We start from the raw sequence: 15,663 nt of genomic DNA on the forward strand, positions 1-15,663 counted from the left end.
ATACAAGGTCTTTTCTGAACTGTAGGGTTATATTAATCGTCCATCATATGTGAAAGGATATCATTACCAACTATGCTCCCAAAGAAAGTTATTTGCTGCAATTTAATAATGCAGTACACACAAAGTGGTATACTGTGGAATATTCTAAATTGGAGTTAAAGTGAAATATTCCACATTTAAAGGAACACCAGTTGAAGATGTGCACAGCTGTTCTTAATTTAATTTATAGTTGCAAAACATGGGTCTCCCCACAAAATCTGACTCTCTTATCTAGAGGAGGAACTGGAATACATTGAAAAATGACTTTAAGCTGGCTCACAATGCAACAGGTTTTTTTAACCTTAAACATGGCATACTTTCAATTGTCTAACTGAGCATCATCCACATTGTTTTATTAATCTTAACTAAGCTTCCTAGCATTTATAATAATATATGAAAAAGGAACATTGAAACGAAGGCTCCTGCATGATCAGATCAAATCTTTTATTATCGTCATGGATCAGCATATTCCCGCATGTTGGAATCTTCAATGTGTTCCTGTAAGCTGTTGAAAACATGTTTACAGAACTATTAAAGAGCTGCCCCTTAGATGCATTGATGCATTTGAGGCCTTCAGTGACTTTGGTAGGAACAACGTCTTGGGGAATCACCAGCTGAGGCTCGGAAGCTGTAAGCCTTGAAAACAAAAACATAGATGGAGAAAGCTCTAATGCACAGAAAGGTTGAAGGAAAGACAAGAGGCGAACAACTAGTCACAAAAGTGAGTGGACTCAGTTACAATGATAATGAGCCATCATTGCAAGAGCTTTAAAAGGGAGGAACAGCTTGTCAATGAGAAAACCTATCTATATGTTTGCTAGGAGTCAACAACTCGATGGCAGGTAATCAATCAGTATAATTTATTTTTTTACTAGAAATAAGAGCAGACTTTTTAATAAAGTATCTTGTGGGTAGGGAAAATCTTGTAGAAATAAATTATCCTTGCATTCCATGGCTTCTATTCAAGAAGGCACATGAGAAAATCATATAGGTTTACACAGCTAGAAATTCAGCAAAAATTGGGCAGGGTTGAGAAAGATGTATATATGCACACACACACACACACACACACACACACACCTAATGCAAACTAAACTTAAAGAGATGAAAATAGAAAGTGAAAAGGGCAAAGAAAAAGGAATAAAAGAAAGGGAGAAGTAAGAATAAGAAACCAGAAAGAAATATCTGGGAAGAAAGTGACTTCCAATCTTCATCACAAGCATAAATAAATTTAGTGCCTTGTCACCTTAAGATTACAAACACCTCTTTATCCCATACCCATCTTTTATTGATAGTCAAATCGATAAAATATGGTCTTTTAAGTCCTGGTGTCAGCAGAAATAAGTTGCTAGAAGTAACAGCATATTTTGTTTTAACTTTGATCAAATAAATTAACTTTATATTCCTTCATTTTACTTCTAACAGTCTTAATCTTTAATTCATTCAAATATTATCACAGGACTTGATTTCTCTTAGTTTTTTCTTTAGCTTATCAGACAGACTTCTTCAGGTCTTTAACAAGCTTCTTTTGTAAAACCAGTTAAAAAAAATAATCCAGGTCACTTTCCTAGTTTATCATTTGTATTTTCCTTTTGATTTATTAAAACATTTGCCAGTTTTTCTTCTATATCCTTTTCCAAATCATTCCTTTGGCCTATCATTTGTAAATTGATTTTTGATACCATCTCTATCTTGTCAGATAAAATTTGTTCCGTGTCTATCACTTTTTCAATGACATCTTTTGGATATAATCTATCCATAGTGGCAGACATCATGATTAAAACTGTTAATGTTGTGGCTACTAACGTCTAGATCCAATCTTCAAAAGTCTCCTTTAATATTTTCAGTATTACTTTGCATCATTTTGTAGGTCCCAATTAATTAACAAAAAGCACGGCTTTTGTTTATTCCGTCTGTCTAGAGCAGGGCTGTCAAACTCACGGCCTGCAGGATGCGTGCTCACATTTGTGAACTAGTGGCGAAGGTAAGTTGATTTCACCCCTGGTCAGCTTTATCCCAGACTACAGTTCCTAAGAAGCATTTTTAGCATTTCTAAACAAGGTAGCTCCTTTTCCGCTTTCGGAAGAGACTGCTAGCTCACACCTGTGTGTGACACTGCTGATTAATTCCAAAACCACCTCTTGCCAATTGCTCAATGAAATCATTCTGAGCTCACAGGTGATTTGATGAGTTATGCCTTTGCATCCAACTGTTCTTCCAACATCTGCTGCTAAGTATAATGGGGAGGGGGGTGGGGGAAGTATGTGCCTTGTAATTCAGAGATGCTGGCCAATATCTTACAAAAAATTATCAGTAAGATTAACCTGCTTCTTATATAGAACCCAGTGGCAGCAGCAAACAAAACGGGGGAAATGAAGGGTGATTATACGATACAAAGAGAAGAAGCATCTATTTTTATGTACCCAAAACAGTCAACTGGCAAATATGTTCCTAAGTAACTGGTTTAACCTTACTACGTTTGTTTTGTCAAAAGCAGAATTCTTCTAGCACTGGGCCCAACTCATAATTGCTAGCCTGAGTTACAGAGCTATGCTATATTAGGTTGTTTTAAAAATAAAGGGTTTACCACAAAAGGGAAATGAGCAATCTAGACAGTAAAAAATTGGATTTGGATTTTATGCAGCATTTTCAGAGAAAACCCTGTGAGTGCTTTATTTATTCGGGGTGGGGGGGGAGTGCACACTTGCATATACATATTTATATATGTCTCACGCAACCTCATGGCATTACTAGGAAATTCAGTCACAAATCCTCTGATATCTTCCTTTGCACTTGTCACATTTACTTTCTTTTCCCACATTAAGACTTTTCCTTTCATTAAATAGTTTCTCTGTTTAACTTGCCAAAGAACTGCCAATGGGCCCCTCATTTTACAGAAGAATAGGCCAATTTTACTACTGGGAGAAGGCTTTCAATGTACCATGGTGAATGTACAATGAAGTGCAGCAGTTTCCCTGTGTTAATGATGCCACTATACACAAACTGGAGAAAACAAAATTATGAGCAATTCTAACATTGCACCGATTTTCTATAGCCTGATATGTCTGTAATCAATACAACAAAAATGCTGCGTCCTTCAAGGGAGTGGCTGTTAATGAAGATATGATAAGAATTTATTATCACAGAAAACCATCAAGTTAATCACTAGGCAAATAAATCTGATTGACACATGTAGAGGTGGCATTCAGCCGGTTCGGACCAGTTCACCGGAACTGGTAGTGGAAATCGCCAGGCTCTATACTGTCCTATTTAGGCACATTTTCAAGCCGCATACATGCGTGTAAGCCATGCATGCGAGCACATTTGCAAACAGGTAGGGAAAGTAAGTAAATACCACCCCTGGATATATGCATTCAACGTTCATTTCATCAACCTGTGAATTTCCCAATTTAAGACTTGTGTTTTTAAGATGACATTAAAGGATATAAATGCTGAAATCTTAGGTCTGAAATGTTTGTTAATCACGCACCAGTCAATGCTTTCTACAGGCATCATTAAAAGATTGAATGGCATCTACAGAAACAGTAATATAAGTCTAAATCACCAAGGGCATAGCACCATTTAATGCAGTTCTATGCAAAAGCAATCATCTCTTTAAAAAGGGGTTGTGGAGAATTTTGCCCATTTGTATTCTTCTCCTCCAAAACCTGCTGAAATTAGTTAGAGTATTTAAAAACACTTTCTTTAAAAAGAAGTGAACTATTTCATGAAAGAAATTGGCCCAGCCTCACTATTGTGTTTGAACTACCTTGGCAGACGTACCCCGTTGACTTTTTGCAAAGCTTTAAAAACTTGGCTGAGTATCCAGGCCTGGGGCTCAGAATATGTTGAGGGCCTGGTGACATGGCTATATTATTGGTTGATTAATCAACATTAACCAACATGAATGTTTTTTATTATTTTAATGTGTTTTTAATTTTTTTAATGTAGAATTTTAGAATTTATAAGCCGCTCAAAGTCCCTTGGTTGAATGGGGCGGCTGTAGAAATCAAATGAATGAATCAATGAATAAATGCATTTGTGCTGTTTCAATGAATTCAAGATGGTACAAAGAGATGTGTATCTATACTTTTACTGGGCCTTAACGTAGTTTTTTAAATACTGAATCTTAAATACCAGTCTCTTCATGGGAAGCAACATTGCCCTTCCCTTTCAATTACAAGCATTTTCAAACAGAATCTCTAACTCTTTCATCCCTATTTTACTCAGCTATCCTGTCTTATCATGCATTCAAATTTATGTTTTTCTTTTGGATATCTGGAATCTAATCCTACTATCCTAGACTCAATCAATGCTAATATTTATCTCATTAAATTTATGATAGCCACCCAATAGATTCTCAGTGGCTTACAAAATCTAATTTCAGTGATTGTACAATAGGACGTTTCCGATTTGCTCATAGTATTAAGACAAAGCAGTCTTTAGTCTTAATAAATTGTTGAGAGAAAAGCTCTCCAAAATTTCCACTTTGAAGGACAAATTATTCTCCTGAAGATTGGTAAAAATCAGGGATTTTAAAGAAGCAGGATAGGAGGAAGAGTGACACTGCTGAATTTTTGTGTTGTGGAAGACCTCTGAGAATATCATAGATCAGGAGTGTCAAACTCATGGCCCGCAGACTGGATGCATCACATGCTGGCCAGGCCCATCCCCGGTTTAGCAAAGAGGGAAAAAATTGTGATATGTCACGTGATTACAACATGTCATTGTGAGTTTGACAACCCTGCCATAGACAGTCAAAAAAACAAATCAGTGGATCATTGGACAAATCAACCCAAAGTCCTCATTCGAGGCACAAATGACTGGGCTCAAATTATCCTATTTTGTACACATTATGTAATGATCTAATTATCCGGATAAGGCTCTCACAGTAGGAAAGATGGGAGAAAAAAGAAGAAGAGGATGGCCAACAACAAGATGTATACCCAGTTAGAGTGGGCTATACATACTCCACTGAAAGATTTGAAAAAAACAGGTTAGGAACAGATTGTCATGGAGAAAACCTGCCTATGTGCCTTCATTAAGGGCCTCGATCCCATGTGCAGGTAGCTACAGAGGAAGTCAGTATCTTCCTTGAGGATTGCAGGGATTGTACATTTTTTGCCCCACCTATGTACATAAGCCTGTAGACATAGCACACTTCTCTTGCTTTGCTTTGTGTTCTCTAAAGCTCTATTATAAGTTGTCCTCCCTCGGTTCAGTCTTGTATGTTCTCTTGTCTATACCCAACCTTTTGCAATTTTGCCCTCTCTGCTTCTGCTTTTTCCCTACAGGTGTTCTGACCTAGCCTTCACAAGTAATGATAAGCTGCTTATTCATAAGTAAAATAAACATTTTCAAAATAGGGCAGGAACAGTGTTTTATTTAATGGATAAACAAAAACCAAATGTAATTAGTCCCAACAATCCTGGTTCCATCCAAGCAATCCAAATTGCTTGCTGTATACTAGAAAATGGATGGTTGTCTGTGACAACTGGCCACTCCCAAACCCCTACTATTTATTTCCCAGCCAGGGAGGGGCTGGCTAGCGTCTACGTCTGATTTTCACTGAGATCTGGCTTATTGCTTTCCTTTGCTCCCCTCTCCTTTCCTCTCTATGCATATGGGCATCTGGGATGGGCCCCATCTGTTCCTCTCCCTCACTCAGCTCAGGCCCCAAAGACAGCTGTCTCACCACCTGCGGGAAGACGGAAGGCCCCAGCTCTGCCTCTGATGCTGTTTCCTTATCAGAGCCTTCCAAAGGCTCTGAAGCTAGCTCAGGCTCTCCTTCAACCTCCGCCTCGTCTGATTCCGCTGCTAGCTCTGCTGCTAGTCAACAGGCCACAACAACAGGACCATGCACATACAAATACATACATACAATTCTTTCTGCTCTGCCTCTTGCATTTTTTGCACAATACTGTTTTCAGTGTTTCATAGCTGTTCTCATTCTCTTGGATCTTCCTCCTTTTCCCTCTCCTGATATAAATCCCCCTCCTCTGGCCAGCTTGACAGTGAGTGCCATTCTGCCAAGACATTATTACCCAACATTCATTCATCACCATCCTTCAATACTGGCAACAAAGCCAATCAAACAAGTTTCATCTTGGTGCTTCCAATGTAAAATATGCAGCTGCTTAGTTGGGAGTGGAGGAGAGAGAAATGCTTGCCAGCATTCACTTCCAGATTTAGTTAAAGAATCCATTATTGACTTTTGTCCTCAATAACCAGCAATGGATTTTAGCCAGAGCTCCAGTACAGATTACTTCATTTACCTTGGACAATTGACTGCAGAATGTCTGATTGGTACATCGGCCAATTCTTCTGTTGAGAACAAATGGCAATGTCTGTCCAGTTCTGATTTATCAAGACCTAAAGTGAATGGCTTGACCAATTCTTTCCCTTAAAAATAACCCCCTCTCAAAAGTACACATTTATCCATTGAAACTGCTTTTTTTCCCCTAACCAGCACATTTTGTACTGTTTCTATAATTTTTCCAGCCATCCATCAGAATCCATCATCTATAGCTATTGTCAGAAAGTATTGGACATTCAGTATGTTAATGCTGTACTTGGTCCAATTCTGGCCACATTAAATGTAATGTAGATCTATCACATGCCTTACATCAATGCAGAAATGTAGAAACATAACACCCAAAGGCATGCTTAAGTAGAAGCATAAGACTGTGCTTAATTTTTGCTTCAAGGTACAATCTGGAAAATACTAAATACCCCTAATCCCTTCTGATCTTCAGAATTTCAATTTAACTATTTATTGTATATGCCTTTGTGCTAGTGATGGAGACCTAACTTCATCTTTCAAATTATCTACATTCTAATTCTTGCCCTTAGAATCAACACTTTTGAAATGTATCACTTGTCAGGGTTCCAAATAGCATCCAAAAGTAAATCAGAGGCCAAGGCAAAGTATTGCTCAAAGTTCCAATTTATTAAGAGAGCCATGTTGGCACACCTGGGAAAACCCGAATCTAAAAGCTTCCCGGTTTTCCCTACCCAGTTGAAAGTTCAAGATCTTGCCCCACACCCACAAGTCCATCACATGGTCCAATCTTCCACTGCTATGCTGGCATTTCCACCCATCCAGTTCCGGTCAGCTTCAGAGGTGCAAAGACAAAGGATGACCTTGGCTTTCTAGAAAGAATTTTGTTATGGCTACAAAGCATCTAACTCCGTACAATCTCTCCTCCCATTTTCCCACAATCGAAAATGCATAGTAGAATAATAATAGAAAGTGTGGCAGGCCAAAGATCCAAAAGAAAAAAAAATGGCTGCAGACCTGACATCACTATTACAATTAATGGTCCTAAGTACATGTTCAAGATGTAAGAAGGCTGCAAATAGAAATTAATTAAATGTTTCTGTTTTCCCCAACTAAGCTTCCATTTTTCCACCATATATTCTTCAAATAACAAATTGATATTATTTGTGTAAAATTTTTGTCACGGTGTTTTTAACATCATCTGTGCCAGTGTAGTCTTAGCCCCGAAAATGTTTCCTCCTGAGGAACGTATCCTGTGGTTCATAGCAGAAGCTTGCCTATCAATTATATGTGTAAGATAAATCCATTCGCATGCACTTTAGTCACAAATTTTTGTGCAGAAGTTTAGAAATGGTTTCATACATGTGAAAAATCCATAAAAGTTTTGATCCTGCAGAGCAAGAAATTGCATGGTTTCTAGTTTAACTTAACTTTAAGATATATCTTTAAAATATCTTACAGTGAAATGTATTTGATGAATTTAATTAGAAGTAATTTTTTTTTGTTAAATCACCACAAGTGCTTCCTTCCAAAAAATTTAAAGGTAGCCCAGCCTCTGATTCAGCTTTTCCTAACTTGCTTTAAGAATACAGTCTCCTGCCAAGAGTGGAGAATAATTACCACAGAAACTAGTGCTTCAGGGCAAAGAGAATACAATCGTACTTTTGCTCCCCCAATGACATATTTGATGCTCAGTTAAGAGATCTCCAAAATAAGTCTTCCCATTAACATCTCTTATTCCTCAGCTGGCCCTAACTGACAATAATGTAAAGACGAGTATATCTTCCCAGCTTACCTGTTCAATGGCATTTCCAACAGTCCACATTCTGTGTGTGTGTGTGCATGTGTGTGTGTGTGTGTGTGTGTGCGCGCACGCGCGTGCGTGTAAGGGAGCCAGTAGAGTCAAGTTAGCTATTTTCTGAATTTTTCACTTGAGCCCAAACGTTCTTTCATCACTGATCTAGATTCGATTTCAGGGGTCTCTAAACTCAGCAACTTTAGGACTTGTGGACGTCCACAGCAGGTCCACAACTCTTACAGTTACCAAGTTTGGAGACTCCTGTTCTACTTCAATAAAAGAAAAAAAGCTGTCCACAACCTGCCCCTTCCTAATCTATCTACACATCCATTGTTACCCTCTGAATTGGACTAAGAATTTAAATAATGAGAACGAGGAGTGGCCAAACATTCAGAAGCTGCTGACAAAAGATCCAGAAGAGAGGGAACCTTCTCTTCTCAAGAGCTACATTACAAAGATGGAAGCAGGCTAATGTATCACAAATAGAGCATGCCATGCCAGAAAGGTCACGAGACGGTCAGAATCATCTTCTCCCAGTTACTGTCTTCGGGGGTTCTCCTCAGAGTTATACACTTTTATATAGTTATTAAAAAGGAAAATTATTCAAAGGAGAATTGGTTTTTTAATGAAAGTTTGACATTTTGTAAAACATTATTTCTATCTTTAAGAATGCCTATAGGCCTCAGAAGGATTCTATGGGTTTCCATAAATGCCTGTGGCCCAGTGCTTTGTTTGGAAACATGCCTACCTCGGTCCAGCAATTTTTTCTACCAAAGCCTGGGAGATCAGCCAGGTCTTCAAAGTCTCCTAGAGGAAAACTCTTATTCTTGAGGGCATGGAGCATTGTCTTTAGCTTACATCAGCTACAATGTTGGACAAACAACAGAATTATCAGACTTCTGATTATCTTTTTTTAATTAAAACAATGATGTGCTGTGGACTTTCTTTGGGGGGGGGGAGGGAATACTAGAAATGTCTGTTCCAAATCAGGACAGTTAAGTGGTTAAGTAGTAATTTTCAAACTAATTCTAGACATGATTCCATATACTAGCAATTAAACTTTAAAAGGCCTAAAGATAGGATATTTCAATAATCCTCCCCCCATATAATTATCCAGAATCTCAATTCATCTTCTACTGTAGGTGTCCTAACAAAAATAGATTCCTGCTGAGATGAAGATTCTGAGGAAAAAAGGTATCCATACAAGCCCTGACCCTCTTAACTTCCAAACATCACACACCTAAGTAATGTTCTCTAGCTAGTTCCTCCTTGCATTCATCCAGAATTTACTAATAATTAGTAGCCTAAGGTAAAGGTTCCCCTTGCACAAATGTGATAGTCGTTCCTGACTGTAGGGGGCAGTGCTCATGTCCATTTCAAAGCCAAACAATCAGCGCTATCCGAATGTGTCTCCGTGGTCATGTGGCCAGCATGACTAAACGCCAAAGGCACAAAAAACACTGTTACCTTCCAACCAAAGATGGTTCCTATTTTTCTACTTGCATTTTTACATGCTTTCAAAACGCTAGGTTGACAGAAGCTGGGACAAGTAATGGGAGCTCACTCCATTACGTGGCACTAGGGATTCAAACTGCTGAACTGTTGACCTTTCTGACTGACAACATCAGTATCTTAGCCACTGAGCCACTACGTCCCAGTAGTAGCCTAGGCAAGCTATATCTATTGGAAGTAGTAACATTTACCCTCTCTGTAGTACAAAAGAACTATAAGGTATTTGTTGATGATTAGTATAAACAATATGTGTAGAAATAAAACAAATCAAGTCAAAGCAGGTAAAAAAATATTCTTGTTTTTGTCCGTGAACGATTACCATGTAGATTTATTTCTACAACTCAAACTTTTAGAATCCTGAGTTAATCTTCATATATTAGGGAAGCTTCTGGGAATTAATAATTTAATATCTTCAATGAAGAGCCTTTCTTCAACACATGGAAGAAACTAAGATAAATGCAAACTACTTTATGTCCCTCAACTTGTTCCCTATTGTTACGAATAGAAAACCTGACATATGAAGGTGCAGCCATCCATTCACAGAAGAAGAAGAAGAAACTCCATTTCTATGAAACAAGAATAACAACACAAGTCTCCAAATCTTCCCAGGTATAAACCCATCAATCTGAATGTGCTAAAATTTTTATTTCAAACAACCAACACTCTACAAATAGAGCACCTGGAGAGCATAAGTGCCTAGGAAGGAAGGGGGCCAAAGATAAAATGTGAAGGGCGATATCATTACACTAATGACAGGACTTCTCTATTTGCATCAGATGTTGGGATACAAATTAGGATAGCATTTGCATGGAGATCTCACCGTATATGAGTCACCCTTCTGGTGTCATTGCAATTTGCTGTAGATGCTGCTACTGTTGCAGAAATCTTCATAATTATAGTTTATTAAATGGTTGAACAACTGATTTACTTTGAGGGGCAATGGTAAAAGTTGGCAGAGGTTCCCAATTACTCAAAAAAAGGTCCAACAATGATGTGGGTTTTTTTTTTAATTTTCGATTAACCCCCTAGTCTGTTATTTTCTCATATAAACTTTCTCTCAAGGAAAATGTTCCCATCCATTGATTAAAACAGTTTTCAACAGCTGCTGATTAAATTATCTGATAGTGTCTGAGAAAAGTCATCAATTGCTCTTGAAATAAAAAGGTGAAATCAATGTGTTTTTCATTACAGGCTACTGACTGACCAAACAAAATAGAGATCCAATAAGTACATTAAACAAGCAGCATAATAATGCATACCAGATGGCCAACTGGGCTCAATATATAATCATCTACACACATAAAATTAGACAGGTAATTATTTGTCAATAGCCTGAAAATTAAGAATAAACATCAATTAAAGACAAAAGAAATGAACCGGAATTCTCAAGAAGCTAAACAATTCAAACGTTGCCCTTCAAAATCTAATACAGATAAGGTGTGTTTATAGGGCTAAGGAAAGTTATTAAAACTTTGCCAAAGGACTTTAACAGTGGGCCCATAAGATCAGGCAACTTGTGAACTATCTTCCATTTACAGCTTCTTCTTCCTCTCCAAAATAATTTCAAGTGCAGGCAACACTAAGCAATTTCAGTGTTTATAGAGAAATAATAAAAGTAGTAAAGAGAAATAGGTCCCGCAGCAGCAGCACTTAGAATGGGTTCATTTTACAACATATAGTAAGAGAACTCAGAAGACTGCACTTTTTTTAAAAAATAAGAAAATCTCTAATAAGGTATGGGGTGGGTGGGAACTCTGAGTATTGAGAAATGAAAAACCACATGTTGATTCATTAATAAGAACAGAGTGACACTGAGTTCCTTAAAATGAGATGATAGCTAGAAGATGGCAACTGTGGGGGGGGGAATAGAAACGGGGAGAGAAAATAAGCTGTAGGAAGAGAGGAGAATCATGAATGGCTCGATCTTAGCTACTATTCATTGGAATTATTGTTTTTGTTCTGTTATCATCTTCATCAAAATAGTGAGTTATTCTAATGGGAATACAGAATCATCTTAAAAGATTATTGCTTACTGCAAAAACAGTCCATAATTTGCATGCATTGGTCTTTCCAATATCTCTTTCAAACCTCCTCCAGAAAATGTAAGCAATTAATGGAAGCACACTGAAATAAGTTACTTCAATTTCTATCTATCATCTATCTATCTATCTATCTATCTATCTATCTATCTATCTATCTATCTATCTATCTATCTATCTATCTATCTATCATCTATCTATCTAATCTATCATCTATCTAGGAGTACGCTCTATGGTTGTGGGCTGGCTGCTAGAACACTCCCTATCCAGAAGACTGTCTGGCAGCCAGCCCACAACCATAGAGCGCACTCCTAGAGCGGCCGCTGCTGGAAAACTCAGCAGCCGAGTTTTGGAGTTTGGATGCCAGAGAAGAAGTTATGCTCGGAGCACAGCAGTGCCGCCGCCCTGGCTCTGCAGGGAGAGCTGGGCCAGGGCATGGTGAGGCTGGGAGGCATGCTTCCTGGGGTGGAACAGGCGCTCACGCAACCCCCTTCTCTAGCTGGGCAGAGCTCCATGCACTGACCTAGGGGGTATCCCTAATGTGGCAAGCCGTGGGAGCTGGGGAGCGGGCAGAGCTTAATATAATAATATAATAATAATAATATAATATAATATAATATAATATAATATAATATAATATAATATAATATAATATAATATAATATAATATAATATAATATAATATAATATAATATAATATAATATAATATAATATAATATAATATAATATAATATAATATAATATAATATAATATATGTGTGTGTATTGTGTGTGTATTGTGTCACAACCCCTGGTATGCCCAAATATGGGAGGGAGCATACTGCTTCCCTTTTCTGTCTATCGGCTCACCCTAGGAGTCATCCAGACAGAAAGCCATTTTTTTTATCAGGGCATGATATAGGACTACAAAAAGCTACTGGCTTTTTGTAGTCCCAACAATCCTGAGAGACCAAGGTATTACCTTGTACTCACTAATACCTGATCAATTACAGAATAGATATTATTTGAGATGACCAACAGTGAGATGAAGGAAAGAGACAGACAGACCAGGAGAGCTCAAGGTGGAGCTATGGATGAAGCAGAGCCATTATTAAAGTTTTCATCAGCAAGCAGATTTTAAGAAATACAGATAGTCCCCATTTAGTGGCCAAAATTGAGATCAGCAACTCATCATTAAACAAAACAGAGGTTTGGGTTTTATTGGTTTGTGACATCACTTTTCATTTTGGTGTTAAGTGAGTCACTGGAGGGGATTAAGTGAGACATCATGTAGCTGCAACTTGCAATTTTACTGCCATCTTCTCCATTAACTCTGCTTGTTGTGAAGAACACAATTACATAACTGCAGGTCGCAACAGTTGTATGTTCCTGCCACTTGGTGAAATGTCCAAATATTGATCACATGGCTGCATGGATACTGTAAAAGTCGTAAATGCAATGACCAATCGTACACGTACTTTTTCAAAACTATTGTAACTTCAAGAGGTCATTAAACAGGGCAGTTATTAAGTGGCGGCTACCTGTAATTAAACTCTCGAACATCTATGTGGCTTGACAAGGAGCCCCCCCCTCAAAATGTGACAGATCTGCCCCACGTTGTGGAGCCTCCAGTTTAACCACCTCAGACAGCTTTGTGGTGCCTGAGTCTACAAAAGAATTACAGGATGAAATCACAACATCAGAGATTTCATATCCCATAAAAGACTGGAAATGTTTTCCCCAAAACACTGGACACCTAAATCAACACAGCTGAGCCATGATCAACTTTCCTCCAAAAACATTTTCTCCAAGATTGACATGGCACAGAGTAGCCCAACTTACAAACACCCCAAAAAAGCTCCAGTCCCATCCTTGTGCTGATCTAATAAAGTCAGGAGCAGAATAACCAAGCCCTTCCCCGTCTTCCATAAAATACTTACCGAGTCTGCCACAAGTACTAGTGTAGAATTTCCAGCTGTTCAAAGTGATCACACTTAGATCTGTACAACGAGCCCAGGCAAATAACCTGACCAGAAATCTCAAATCTAGGAATGGAGGAAGCACTGGTGGTTTGACAAGTTGGAGACAAAACCGATATTGTAAGAAGCAGCTTAACCAGCAGAAAAGGCAGCAGGCATCTGGTGACTGAGGTCAGCTGCAAGACCTGCAGCAGATCCAAGCAGTCACAGCGGTCTGAATTAAACCAACAGCAGATGTCATCCAGTCATCAAGTCCAATCCAAGTCCCAAATGCACTTGGAGAAAGGATGCAAGTAAGCAGAACCTCTGGAAAAGTGGCAGATGGCTCATAGCTGAAAGGTTTGCCAAAAGTAATAACAATTGGCAGATTGCTGGGATTGGCAGAAATGACATGAAGCAAGAGCAAACTTAGTAGACCTTCAGCCACCAAGAGGTTCTAACTAAACTTCTCACAGACTGATCTACAAAAGCCAAGGGGGAGGAAGAGATGGAAGAGTAAAGAAAGAAAGAAAAATTACTATAACCTCTTAAAGAAAGTCTTCAACCAGAGATTAGACCCTTTTGTTTATGAATGTGCTTATAATCAAAAGCTATCCAAAGTACCTGTTAATCCCAGGAAAATACTATAAGACTTTCCACCTATTCCCAGCTGTGTCTCTTTGCACAACAGTAATATCATGTGCTTCCGGGGCCCCCCAAAGCCCACATTTTTTAAAAATTAATTAATATGATGCTCCTTTAAGATAAATCTAACTTTGTCACTGATGCAGTTTCAATGTTGTGACTTACAGTATGGCCATGTTAATGCACCACTATGTATTTAAGGAATGTTAGCATTACAACCAGCACAAACTCAGTTCTTATTTTTGTCATCTGTCTTTGCAACTGCGGCTGTTTTTTGCTGTGTCCTGGGTGATCATAGACACTAAAAATACATCTGTAATTTCAGCTCAAACCAGCCTTTTCTCCTCCCCCCCACCCCCTGAAAATGCTGTTAGAAATGTCATACTACTGTACCATATAACCTGTGGGGAAAGTGCCATCTGGATGCAGGTGAAACCAAAGGAGGTGAAAGACAAGAGGCTAAAAAGGGTGTTATCTCACAGGTTTTATTTTTTTTAAAAAAATGAAAAGCTGGTCTGAAAATACTCACTGCCACTGCATCACCAGTGTCTCATGTTGAAGTCCATGGTCTATCATTGTAATCTTGCTACTGCCTGTAAGAAAAGCAACCACTATGAAGTGTGTGCTGGGAATTAATCAATATATCCAATATCAGCAGAACTGGATCTTGATTTTACCAATATTTAATCCTAAACATAAACTCAGAATCTTCTCTATTCAACATTTTTTTTTAAATCTCCACCATTATGAAGATTCAGACACAGCCCGGTGCCAAACGATACTATCTGCCTGTAGAATCTACCTTTGATGGATTTGATAGCTTTATATTACCAGGAAACTCAGAATTTTTCAATTGCTCAGATGGAAGAGTCTTTCCCTTGGCCGATGGCTTTACTAGCTGAACATTTAACTAGGGCTGAGAACAGAATCTTTTTTTGGGGGGGGTCTGTCTTCTTCTCATCGCCCTATGGCCACAATTCCTCAAACCTGAAAGCATGGCTCCTCAGAAAAGGCAAGAAACACACCACAACACACAAACACACCAGCCTTTAAAAAAGACTTAACATCTTTTAAGTAACCTAAACCCCAGAAGGAAAAAGAAGAAGAAGACATCTAGCCCTTACTCAAACAGATGTCATAATCCCACCCACTTTGTATCATCACATACCCACTGAGGCCTTTCCAAAGATGTTAAGCACAATCCCTAACCCCCAAAAGGTTGTTCACGTCAAAGAAGGACAAGATAAATTCAGGCTTATTAAAGCAAGTGGTTTGTGGAGAATAATCCCAAAGAAACCAGCTCCATTCATTTGGGAGCCTGCTACTCTAACATACAGCAAGCACATTATTTAATGCATACCAAATGGCAATTACATTTTGTGAGTTGCTCTGCAAGAAACATAGGAGTTAGT

General features: G+C 38.4%; 1 protein-coding gene across 6 annotated transcripts in view; it reads right to left on the reverse strand.

The window, feature by feature from the left end:
- SEMA5B (semaphorin 5B) overlaps positions 1-15,663 on the reverse strand; it is a 532,760-nt gene that overhangs the window by 321,320 nt on the left and 195,777 nt on the right. For all 6 annotated transcript variants that reach the window (XM_081938785.1, XM_081938788.1, XM_081938787.1 and 3 more), the window contains one exon: positions 14,781-14,844. The gene's annotated coding sequence lies outside the window, so the exon portion shown is untranslated. The remainder of the gene's footprint in view (positions 1-14,780; positions 14,845-15,663) is intronic.

The sequence above is a fragment of the Natrix helvetica genome (genome assembly GCF_964273705.1).
Source record: "Natrix helvetica genome assembly, chromosome: 1".
NCBI lineage: Eukaryota > Metazoa > Chordata > Lepidosauria > Squamata > Natricidae > Natrix > Natrix helvetica.